We start from the raw sequence: 12,173 nt of genomic DNA, 5'->3' as shown, positions 1-12,173 counted from the left end.
CGGGTGGGGTTCATGTGATTTCCTTCCGATTTCCTTTTGTTTCCCAGGCGTGTTTCCCGGGGTTGGTTTGGCACTTGTTGTAGTTGGGACGCCTTGGCATAGGCCTCCCCGAGGGTTCCTGGCTCTTGTGTGGCCAGGGCTTTTTGATATTCGGGGTCAAGGCCTGTTATGAACCTTTCGATCCTGATCCTCTCGGTGGGTACTAGCTCGGGGATGAGGCGAGCCAGTCGGTGGAATTGTTGGTAGTATTCCGTGATCGAGGTTGCACCTTGTCTTAGGTGGAGGAATTCTTCGTATATGGTGGCTCTTAGGTGGTTGGGATAGAATTGTTCTCGTAGCCGCGTTTATAGGGTTTCCCAGTTGAATCCGGGGTCTTGTTCGTAGGTGGGTCCTTCGTGAGCCCACCAGGTATCGACCTCGTGTCTGAAGTAGAAGGAGGCCATTCTTACTTGGTGCCCCTCGGGGCATTTAGTTGCCCTGAATATCTTGTCGAAAGTCCCGATCCACTCCTCGAGGGTCGTGGGGTCTTCGTTTCCTGAGAGGGTGGGTGGTTGGTGTGTCGAGACTTGGTGGTGGATCTCCAAGTTCACGTTTGGTAAAGGCTGGGAACGGTAGTACTTAGTGCCTGGGCAATTTGGGCCAGGCGTTGCAGATTCTGAGTTAGGAATTCCTCAGTGGGAAGTTTCGGTGTTCCTACCTGTCTTCTTCTCGGTGCCATCCTGGAGTTCATAGGTCAATGTTATTTTGCGTCCTTACCTTGATGCAATAAGCGAAGGGGGGAGTTTTTTTTTTTTTTTTTTTTTTTTTTTAAGTTCGAGAGGGATAAAGTGAGGAGAGGTTATGTGTAGGTTTCACAATCTCACCGCGCGTCCTAAGATTCCTAAATCCTATGTTCCTAAGTACCTAGTGCTTAAGCTTAATGTCTTAAGGTCTGATCTTAAGAGTCTTATCCTAGGGTCAACTTTAGGCTCTGATACCAACTGTAACACCCCAGATTTTCAAGATATTTAAAACTCACAAAATAAAGGTGAAATCTCATTAAATCCCAAAACATAAAACAAGAGTGTGGGGTGCTATGCCACACCTGAGCTAGAGAACTCAGGTGCACAGGCTAATTAACTAATATCCTCAATAATGTAAATGCATAAACATGGCACGCAGGCCGAAAGGGAAACTATCTACTTCTACGTTCCAAGTTCTAGCGCGCTCCAGTGACTTATTCTTCTGTGCCTGAAAGCCAAATATATCTGTTCAGCGAGAGATGCTGGTAACCCACTCCAACGCGTTGAAATACAATACATATATATACACTACTACAAAATTACACATATGAGTAGTACTTTACACTACACCCCTTAATAAAGGTGTAGTGTATAGTTAAAACAAATAAGGATATACTACACCTCTATTTTAAAGGTGTAGTGAAAAGTAATTTTATTTATAAAAAAAAAATTAAAAAACTTTATGCGGCAACCAGAGAGAGGGTGCCGCAAAAAAATAATTATTTTTTTATTAAATGATTTTCCGCGACAACCATCTCCCCTGATGGTGCCGCGGAAAGTCAAGGGAAATTTATTTATTTCTTTAAAAAAAAAAAACAGATCAGATTGGCAAGACCACATTTCCTCTCCTCCATTCCCTCTTCTCCATCGCTAAGTCCACAGCCTCTCCTCTCCTCTCCTCCAAGCCTTGGACCATAGCCAACGCCTCTCCTCGCCATTTCCTCTCCATTTCGGCCGCCAACGTTCCGCCGCCGCCGCCCTTCCTCCGCCGATGCTGCCATCCGACGCCACCGCCGAAGCCTCAACCGCCCTTACTCATAAACTCATAGTGACGGCCGACCGCCATTACCGAACTCGACGGCGGCTCCCGACAAGGCGATAAGGTCCAATTCGTAGACAAACCTTCAAATTTCAAATCCCTAATAAGTTTTCCCCGCACAGCAGTTAGCTAAACCCTACTCCAATGGGGGAAAAATGTAGACAAACCTTCAATTTCAAATCCCTAATATGCTGTGTAAGTTTTATTCACTCTAGGGTGTTGTAGTGTTTCCTGTTTTGAAATTTTAAATGCATTTGATTCTAATGATGCGTATGCTTTGTGTTGTGTTTTTATCATTAGCTTCCTCCTAAGAAGATCCCCGCACTATAGAGAATACCAGGGAGGCTGATGAGACTGTCTGCAAACCTTTTGATGAAGAGGTTAACTATTACCTTTCTAATTTGATAGGGGTCTGCTATGTTTCACACTGAAATGAATAATTCTTTTACTGACCTTGTTTAACCATTGCCTTTCTAATTTGTGGAGTATTTTAGAGTTTCTGTGCCACATATTAGCTTCTTATTTTTACCTAACAAAATAAAGTGTATTTATTTCTAAGTTTTATATAATCATGTGATTTTTCAGATTGTGAAATATGCAAAAGGAAGGGATTTTACTTCCATTATCGTTGTACACACTAATCGTTGGGAACCAAGTTTGTATTCTGAGCCATATTACTTTTGTTGCTTCTAATTTTAACTCTTCATATGTTTCTACTGACTGTAACTGCTGTTCAATTTTGATGCTTTTTATTGATTAGTTATTTGACTTTCTTTCCCCCAATAGATGCTCTACTCATCATAGGGTTACCTGATGGTCCTACAGCTCATTTTAAGCTCTCAAGACTTGTCATGCGGAAGGATCTCAAGGTGGGATAATAAGATTAAATAGAATGGTGGTATTGATTAGTTGTGGGCATAGGTAGTTAGGTGGTAATGGTGGTAGAGGTGTTAGTGGTCGAAGGTGGGCATACACACACATAGGAGGTGGTGGTGTTGATCATGAGTGAAGCCTCATGTATGTTTTTTCACTTGAAAATTTTTAAAGATATCTTTAGAAGCCAAATTATTGAACATGTTTCATATCTGTATAAGTTCATAGACAACTTTTAGACTCATCAGACTGGACTTACTTTAATATAGTGAAAGGCAGTTTATTATGGCAGCTTGCTGATCTGTTTTCTTGCAGGTTCTGGATGGATGTTTTATTTTGTAATATTCATTCAAACAGCCATTAACACTGGAATTAGCATAGGAGCACTTTTGCTTGCTGGAGAATGCATCCAGGTATACAGTGTAGTCTCTTTATAGGATATTAATTACTGACTTTATGCTCTTAATGGAGACCTTTTAAGTGATTACCATGGGTTACTTTGTCTATATATAGTTTCTCAAAAGTAGTTCTACAGGAAATACTCATGCACAATGGAACATTATGTAGCTATATTGATTTTAAAGCCCCGTTATATAGTGATTTTAATATAAATATTTTAACTGGTCCATTGTTCAGATTATATGATAGAACACAGCATGCCAAGTAAATAAATGAAGCATTCTGTAGCTCTTTATTCTGTAACTATATTGATTCTAACGGCCTCTTTTGTTTTGCATTTGGTGGTACAAGATCGTGTACTCGAACCTTTCACCCTATGGGTCGTTGAAGTTGTATGACATCATAGCAATAGTAACGGGAGTCCAGATAGTTCTCTCGCAGTTTCCATCCTTCCACTCCCTCAGGCATATCAACCTGGTTTCGCTATTCCTGAGCTTGGGCTACACTTTCCTTGTAGTTGGTGCTTGCATTCGTGCTGGTAAATCCTTTGCAGTAATTGTCATTTAATTTGTATTCTACAAGTTGTGTTTTACTCTAGAATAAATGGGTTGTTTTAGATGATTATTGGGCTTTATTCACTAATTAATTGGTTTGTCAAATCCTAACTGTCTTGTGATTTATTGTTACTGAGCAATCTGAGAAGATACCAATCCTTTCTATAGCCAAATAATATTTGTTATTGCAAGTGACTGTCATTCTAGAAGCATTATAGCATCTCATCATTAATATTCTATTTGGAATGAATTTAAGTCTTTCCACTTTGTTCTTCTTAATTAGTAAATGATTAGACTTCTTCCATCATTTTTTGGGCTTGTTAAAATTGACTTGAAACTTGTTTGGCAGGTGACAATGATGTTTGTGTCTTCGGAAAAAAATTGCTCAGGCTGACCCAAAATATGAAGATATCAAGATTTTGATTTTTTTTTTAAATAATACTTTCCGCTACACCCTCAACGCAGAGGGTGTAGCGGAAAGGCTTGATTTTTTTTTTTTTTAAATGACTTTCTGCTACACCCTCAACGGAGAGGGTGTAGCGGAAAGTCAATATTTAAAGAAAAAAAATTAATATCTTTAGCTTTCCGCTACACCCGCTATGGGTGTAGCGGAAAGCTAGGCACTTTCAGTGACACTGGATTTCGCTACACCTGTACAGGTGTAGCAGAAACACTTTTAAAGGTGTAGCTGATGTGGTTTTTTGTACTAGTGATACATATATACATAGTTATATGAAAAGTCATTTTGCAGCATGAAGATATATCCTACGAGACTCTAGTTTTCAAATCAGGGAACCGACTGGACAGATAGGGGTACACGCAATCAATAGTCATAATCAAGCATAGACAATTCTCACATAGGGAACAGTTATAGATAAGCACAACCAACGATCACAATTAAGCATTACTAGTAAGAGTCCTATGGTCACGTTTCCATAACAGTCACACCATCAATTCTTCTCATCTCATCACATAGCACACTTTGTTGGCGCCACAGGACCAATCGCATGCCCATACATGAGGGTCAGCGCATATAGCTCTGACACGGCCCCGCAGCACCCTGCCCCGTCTCACATTACGGAGGAGCCGATCGCAACCGACTAATGAACCGCAGTTCTATATAATATTTATATACCTGACCGGTCTCTACCAGCCTGGTTAACAGTTGGGATGGTTCTCAGCCCATTCAACTGCCCGTATAGTGGACCTTTGTCCTATATAATATTTATATACCTGACCGGTCTTTACCAGCCTGGTTAACGGCCGGTATGGTTCTCAGCCCATCCGACTGCCCGTATAGTGGAACTTAGTCCTATATAATATTTATATACCTGACCGGTCTTTACCAGCTTGGTTAACAGCCGGTATGGTTCTCAGCCCATCCGACTGCCCGTATAGCCCGATTGATCTCAACCAATCGGGGTAACATGCACACATAACACATAGGAAGCACATGCAACCCATATTAACACATTGGGAAGGGGGAAAACGTATAACGAAACCTATGCGTGGTCATCCACAACTAGGAATACTCCTAAGGGGTTCATACTTCTTATACCTAGGTCAACGGGATACCAATTCAACTAGCATGCAATATATAAGACTCATACAACCTACGAACGGTACCCGAAATATCAAACTAGACATAGGCACGATAGACGGAGTCCGTTGGCACACCACGGGGGTCGGGGAAACATCAAACGGGGAAGCCGAAATCCCGAGGTAGGGTGTAAACCAGCGGGTAGCCGGTGGGTGAGTGTTCACCCGCCGGCGGCAACTGTTCCGGGCAGCGGGTACCCGGCGGCCCGCTGCCGGTGATGCCCAAATAGGCCGCGGGTAGGTGGCGGGTCCCCTACCCCCACCTACGCCCCACTGACTCTTTTCATCACAAAACGCCCCGGGAACCTTCGTGGAACCCGGAACCATGCTTAGACACTTCCGAACGCAATTGATAACACACATAGACAATTAACGGATCAACATCAAGAAACAAACGGCACATAACCTATCATGCTTTTCTAAACATAATAAACACCCAATCATGCGAAATCCCACCCAATATACCAAGAATAATACCATACGAATTCCATGATATAACCTAGGGTTCTAATTATTTTTAATCAACAAGAACACAATTCATCTTCCCGAATCAAGATTCGGTAGGAATATCACATAACTATCAAGAGCCTCATATAATCATTAAGAACATCAAGATCACCATGTAATTATCAAGAACATCATTTTAATCATCAAGAACGCCATAAATATCAAGAACCCATCATCGTCAAGATCATCAAGAACATCAATGGAATCATAACACCAAGTATCAATATAACGAATCATCAACATACAATAATATGGGGGATCCTAAGGGGGAATCATAACTATGAAAATAGGTTTTGTTGAGACATGGGTTACCTCTTAGCCTTAATTAATTCCTCGGCTATGAAGGGTCTTTCTTTAAGCTTTCTTGCTTTCTTGATTTCTTCTAGGGGGATTCTTGGAGCTCTTTGGGGTGGCGGGCGTTATTCTTGTGGTGGGGGGTTTCTAGGTGCCTCTTAAGTCCCCTATTTATATATTTAGAAGTCCTAGTTAGGAACTAATATTATGGGCTTGCTAATTCTATTTCTTTTGGGACTAAGGATTGGGTTTAGGGATAAGGGCCCGTGGACTATGGTGGGCCTTCCTAATTAATTATTGTGATTTAATTCTTTCTTTTGGGTAATTGATTAAATGATTTAATTGATCTTAGGGGTCGTAACACGGGGTGTTACACTCTCCCCCCTTATCGGGAAGCTTCGTCCCCGAAGCTTGGTCCATGCCGAGTGACTTTCTCTTAGTTACCTGGTTTGAAAAGTTCGGGGTAGCGTTCCCTCATTGTGTCTTTGAGCTCCCACGTTTCTTCCTCGGTCACATGGTTGGTCCAGAGGACTTTCACCATTTCTATGGCTTGGCGACGGGTGTTTCTTGTCTTGGTGTCCAGGATCCTCACGGGTCTTTCTTGGTATACTAGTGACTCGTCGAGGTTCACGACCTCGGGTTGAAGCACGTGGCTCGGGTCGTGTATGTATTTCTTTAGCTGGGATATGTGGAATACGTTGTGTACTCGTTCTAGTTCAACGGGTAGGGCGAGGCGATAGGCTAGGTTCCCAACTTTTTCTATGATTTCATAGGGGCCGATAAATCGAGGGCTGAGCTTTCCTTTCCTTCCGAATCTCATCACCCCTCGTGTGGGCAAGATTCTCAACCAGACCTTGTCCCCGGTGTTGAACTCGGCTTGTTTCCTCTTTAGGTCGGCATAGGACATCTGGCGGTCCTGGGCAGCCTTCATCCTCTCCCGGATGTGCTTGACCTTGGTGATTGTATCTTGTAGGTGTTGGGGCCCTAGTGTTATTGGGTTAACCATGTCTTCCCAACATAAGGGGGTTCTGCATTTTTGTTCGTATAGAGCTTCGTAGGGTGCCATACGAATGCTCGCGTGGTAGCTGTTGTTGTATGAGAATTCAATAAGGTCTAGGTGTTCCTCCCATGTCCCTTGAAAGTCCAACACGCAGGCTCTTAGCATGTCTTCGAGATTCTGAATGGTCCTCTCGGTTTGGCCGTCCGTGGTGGGGTGGAAAGCAATGCTTAGTTTTAGTTGTGTCCCCAAGGCTAATTGCAGTGATTTCCAGAATTGTGAGAGGAACCTGGAGTCTCTATCGGATACGATGTTTCGGGGAACTCCGTGATACTTCACTACTCGGCTCAAGTAGGCTTGGGCTAGTTGTGTCATTGTCCACGTTTCCTTCATGGCAATGAATCGCGCTGTTTTGGTTAGTCGGTCCACTATGACCCAAATCTTATCCTTGTCGGTCTTCGTTGGGGGTAGTCCTCCGACGAAATCCATGGATATGGAATCCCACTTTCCTTGTGGTATCTCATGGGGTTGTACGAGTCCATTGGGCTTGCATCGTTCGGCCTTCAGCCTTTGGCAATTCAGACACCTGGCCACGAAATCCGCGATTTCCTTTTTCATGTTGGGCCACCAAAACGACCTTTTTACATCTTGGTATAGCTTGTCACCCCCTGGGTGAACTGAGTATGGGGAGTTGTGTCCTTCCTCCAAGATTTGTTGTTTCAAGTGGGGGTGCGTTGAGGGCACGCACCACCTACCTTGGTAACGGAGACTGCCGTCTTCGTGTATTTTGAAGGGTCCTTCCTTCCCCTGGGTTAGGTCGAGGCGGATTTTATCTAGTTCCGGATCCTGCTGTTGCCCTATTTTGATTTCCTCGAAGAGCGTAGGTACGACTCGTGTGTTGAACAAGTGGATGTCGGGGTGGTTTTGACCTTGTTTTATTATTTCCAAATTCAGTCTTTGGAAGTCCCTGTACAGTTGGTCCGGTAAGATCCAAGTGGTGTTGAGGGAGTGGTTAGTCTTCCTGCTTAGGGCATCCGCCACCACGTTAGCTTTTCCGTCATGGTATTGGATGTCCAGGTCGTAATCCTTTATGAGTTCTAACCACCTCCGTTGTCTCATGTTTAGGTCTTTCTGGGTGAAGATGTACTTTAGGCTCTTTCTGGGTGAAGATGTACCCGAAACATCAAACTAGACATAGGCACGATAAACGGAGTCCGTTGGGACACCACGGGGAAAGGGGAAACATCAAATGGGGAAGCCGGGATCCCAAGGTGGGGGAATTTCCAGCGGGTAGCCGGTGGGTGGGGGGCCACCCGCCGGCTGCCCGCCGGAGTGTACTGTTCCGGGCAGCTGCCCGCCCGCCGGCTACACGCTGCCGGGCGGTGATTCTCGGCCGTGGGTAGGTGGCGGGTCCCCTACCCCCCCACCTACCCCCCACTGACTCTTTTCACACAATAACGTCCCGGGAACCTTTGTGGAACCCGAAACCATGCTTAGACACTTTACAACGCAACTAATAATTAACACGTAGACAATTAACGGATCAAATACGAGAAACGACGGCACATAACCTATCATGCTTTTCTAATATAATCAACACCCACACATGCGATTTCCCCACCCGATAATCCAAGAATAAGATCATATGATACAACCTAGGGTTCTAATCACTTTTATATCAACAAGTATACAGTTCATCTTCTAATTACAAGATTCGGTAATAATAACACATAAACATCAAGAGCATCACACAATTATCAAGAACACATAATCATCAAGAACTCTATATAATCATCAAGAATTCCATAATCATCAAGAATCTCCCAATATCAAGATTATCAAGATCCCTCATGGCATCATCACATCAAACATCAATAATTATCATCATATCTCGCCAATCACAATAATATGGGGGAAACCCTAAGGGGGAATCATAGCTATGAAAATAGGTTTTGTTGAGACATGGGTTACCTCTTAGCCTTAATTTGTTCCTTGGCTAGGAAGGGTCTTTCTTTAAGCTTTCTTGCTTTCTTGCTTTCTTCTAAGGGAATTCTTGGAGCTCTTCTGGGGTGGGGGGCGTTAGACTTGTGGGAGGAGTTCTAGGTGCTTCCTAAGTTCCCTATTTATAGATCTAGGGATCTAATTTAGGGTCTAATCCTATTGGGATTAGGGGTTGGGTTTATATAGGAGGGTCCATGGGCTACGGTGGGCCTTTTTCCCTAATTAATCATTATAATTTATTCTTTCTCTTGGGCTATTAATTAATTAATTAATTGGTTTTAGGACTCGTAACACGGGGTGTTACAGTTAACTTATCCTTCAATTCTTGAAAGGCCGAGACGCAGTCGTTGTCCCATAGGAAGGGGGTTTCCTTTTTCATGAGTTTGTTGAGGGGTTGGGCTATCCTGGTGAAGTCGGGTACAAACCTCCTGTAGTAGTCGGCCAAGCCTAGGAAGCTTCGGACTTCGGTGAGTGAGCTCGGTGTGGTCTATTCTTTAACGGCACGGATTTTGGCGGGGTCCACCTTAATCCCTTCCTTGGTTATCACGTGACCCAGGAAGGCCACGCTGTTTTTCCAAAATTCGCATTTAGAGAACTTGGCGTATCGTTGGTGCTCTCTTTGAGTTTGCAGGGTTATGCGGAGGTGTCTTTCATGTTCTTCCTTGTTTCGGGAGTAGACTAGGATGTCGTCAATGAATACAATGATGAAGTCATCCAAGTGGGGTCGGAATACTCGGTTCATGAGGTCCATGAATATGGCAGGCGCGTTGGTGAGTCCGAAGGGCATTACAGTGAATTCGTAGTGACCGTAACGTGTCCGGAAAGCTGTTTTCTGAATGTCCGGTTTGGCCACCTGTATTTGGTGATACCCAGATCTTAGATCAATCTTTGAAAATACCCCTGTCCCTTTAAGTTGGTCGAACAAGTCGTCGATTCGGGGAAGGGGGTACTTATTCTTTATCGTGACTTGGTTAAGTTCCCTGTAGTCGATGCATAGGCGCATGCTCCCATCCTTCTTTTTAACAAACAACACTGGTGCTCCCCATGGGGAGGTGCTAGGACGGATGTAGCCCTTGTCTAGCAATTCTTGCAGTTGCGTCTTCAGTTCCTTCATTTCTTTTGGTGCTAACCGGTAGGGAGGTTTAGAAATTGGGGCAGCGCCCGGTACGAGATCTATGGTGAACTCGACTTCTCTAGCTGGGGGCGCCCCGGGGATTTCGTCCGGGAAGACGTCGGTGAATTCGTTTACCACTGGAATGGTTTGTGGTTCGGGGGTTTTGGTGCTGAGGTCCTCGACCGAACATTGGAAGGCCTCGCTTCCCTTGTTTAGGTATTTCTTCATTTTTATCATGTTCACCACTTTGATCCCGGCTTCCCGGTGGGTCCCATGATATGATACCCTCTTACCGTTTGGTCCCCGTAGGACCACTTTTTGTTCTCCGCATAGGATTTGTGCTTGGTATTTCCCTAGCCAATCCATGCCCAAAATCACCTGTACCCCATCCAGTTTGAATCGGATTAAGTTGCCAGGAAATTCCACCCCTTGTATGGTGATCATTATATTTTCGTATATGCGGTCGCATCCTATGTGTTTGACCTTAGCTATGGTGTCTTGTAAGTATTGGGGGCCCAGTGTTACTGGGTTGACCATATCTTCCCAACATAATGGGGTTCTACATTTCTGACCATACAGTGCTTCGTAGGGTGCCATGCGAATGCTCGCGTGGTAGCTGTTGTTTTATGAGAACTCGATGAGGTCTAGGTGTTCTTCCCACGTCCCTCGGAAGTCTAGTGTGCAGGCTCTTAGCATGTCCTCGAGGGTTTGGATGGTTCTCTCGGTTTGGCCGTCTATGGTGGGGTGAAAGGCTGTGCTTAGTTTTAGGTGCGTTCCCAATGCTGATTGTAGTGATTTCCAGAATTGTGAGAGGAATCTGGAATCTCTATCGGACACAATGTTTCGGGGGACTCCGTGGTATTTCACCACTCGGTTTATGTAGGCTTGGGCTAGTTGCGTCATTGTCCAAGTTTCCTTCATGGCAATGAATCGTGCCGTTTTAGTCAGCCGATCCACTATGACCCAGATTTTGTCCTTGCCGGTTCTTGTTGGGGGTAACCCTCCGATGAAGTCCATGGATATGGAATCCCATTTTCCTTGTGGTATTTCAAGGGGTTGTACGAGCCCCTTGGGCTTGCATCGTTCAGCCTTTACTCTTTGGCAATTCAGGCACCTGGCCACGAAATCTGCGATTTCCTTCTTCATGTTTGGCCACCAAAACGTTCTCCTTACGTCTTGGTATAACTTGTCACCTCCTGGGTGGACCGAGTACGGGGAGTTGTGTCCTTCCTCCAAGATCCGTTGTTTCAAGTGAGGGTGCGTTGAGGGTACACACCACCTTCCTTTGTAACGGAGGCTACCGTCCGGGTGTGCTTCGAAGGGGCCTTCCTTCCCTTGGGTTAGGTCGTGGCGGATCTTATCTAGTTCCGGGTCCTGGTGTTGCCCTGCTTTGATCTCCTCGAAGAGGGCGGGTATAGCTTGTGTGTTGAGTAGGTAGGCATTGAGGAGGGTTTGTCCTTGCTCTATAATTTCCAAGTGTAGTTTTTGGAAGTCCCTGTACAGTTGGTCCAGTAGGACCCACGTGGTGTTGAGGGAATGGTTCGTCTTTCGGCTTAGGGCGTCTGCAACGACATTGGCTTTTCCCTCGTGGTATTGGATGTCTAGGTCGTAGTCTTTTATGAGTTCTAGCCACCTTCGTTGTCTCATGTTTAGGTCCTTTTGGGTGAAGATGTACTTTAAGCTCTTATGGTCGGTGTAGATTTTGCATTGTACCCCATACAGGTAGTGCCTCCAGATTTTTAGTGCGAAAACGATAGCGGCTAGTTCGAGGTCATGGGTGGGGTAATTTTCTTCGTGGGTTTTGAGTTGCCTGGATGAGTATGCTATTACCTTCCCTTTTTGCATCAGCACGCATCCCAACCCTTTCATGGATGCATCGCTGTAGACCTCGAATTCTTCCGTTCCGGAGGGGATGGCTAGCACGGGCGCCGTGGTCAGCTTGTCCTTTAATTCTTGGAAGGCTGAGATGCAGTCGTTGTCCCATCGGAAGGGGGTTTCCTTTTTCATGAGCTTA

The 12,173-nt window shown here is 44.7% G+C and overlaps 1 long non-coding RNA gene across 1 annotated transcript; it reads left to right on the top strand.

Annotated features, from left to right (window-relative positions):
• The first annotated feature begins 2,983 nt into the window (after positions 1 to 2,983).
• LOC109167001 lies at positions 2,984 to 3,639 on the top strand. Its single transcript, XR_002051773.1, has 2 exons — positions 2,984 to 3,107; positions 3,445 to 3,639. It is a non-coding gene; the product is annotated as an uncharacterized LOC109167001 (long non-coding RNA).
• The last annotated feature ends 8,534 nt before the right edge of the window (positions 3,640 to 12,173 follow it).

This window comes from Ipomoea nil, unplaced genomic scaffold (genome assembly GCF_001879475.1).
Source record: "Ipomoea nil cultivar Tokyo-kokei standard unplaced genomic scaffold, Asagao_1.1 scaffold3142, whole genome shotgun sequence".
Classification (NCBI taxonomy): Eukaryota; Viridiplantae; Streptophyta; class Magnoliopsida; order Solanales; family Convolvulaceae; genus Ipomoea; species Ipomoea nil.
The sequence above is the reverse complement of the archived record's forward strand: the minus strand, read 5'-3'. Positions and strand labels throughout refer to the sequence as shown.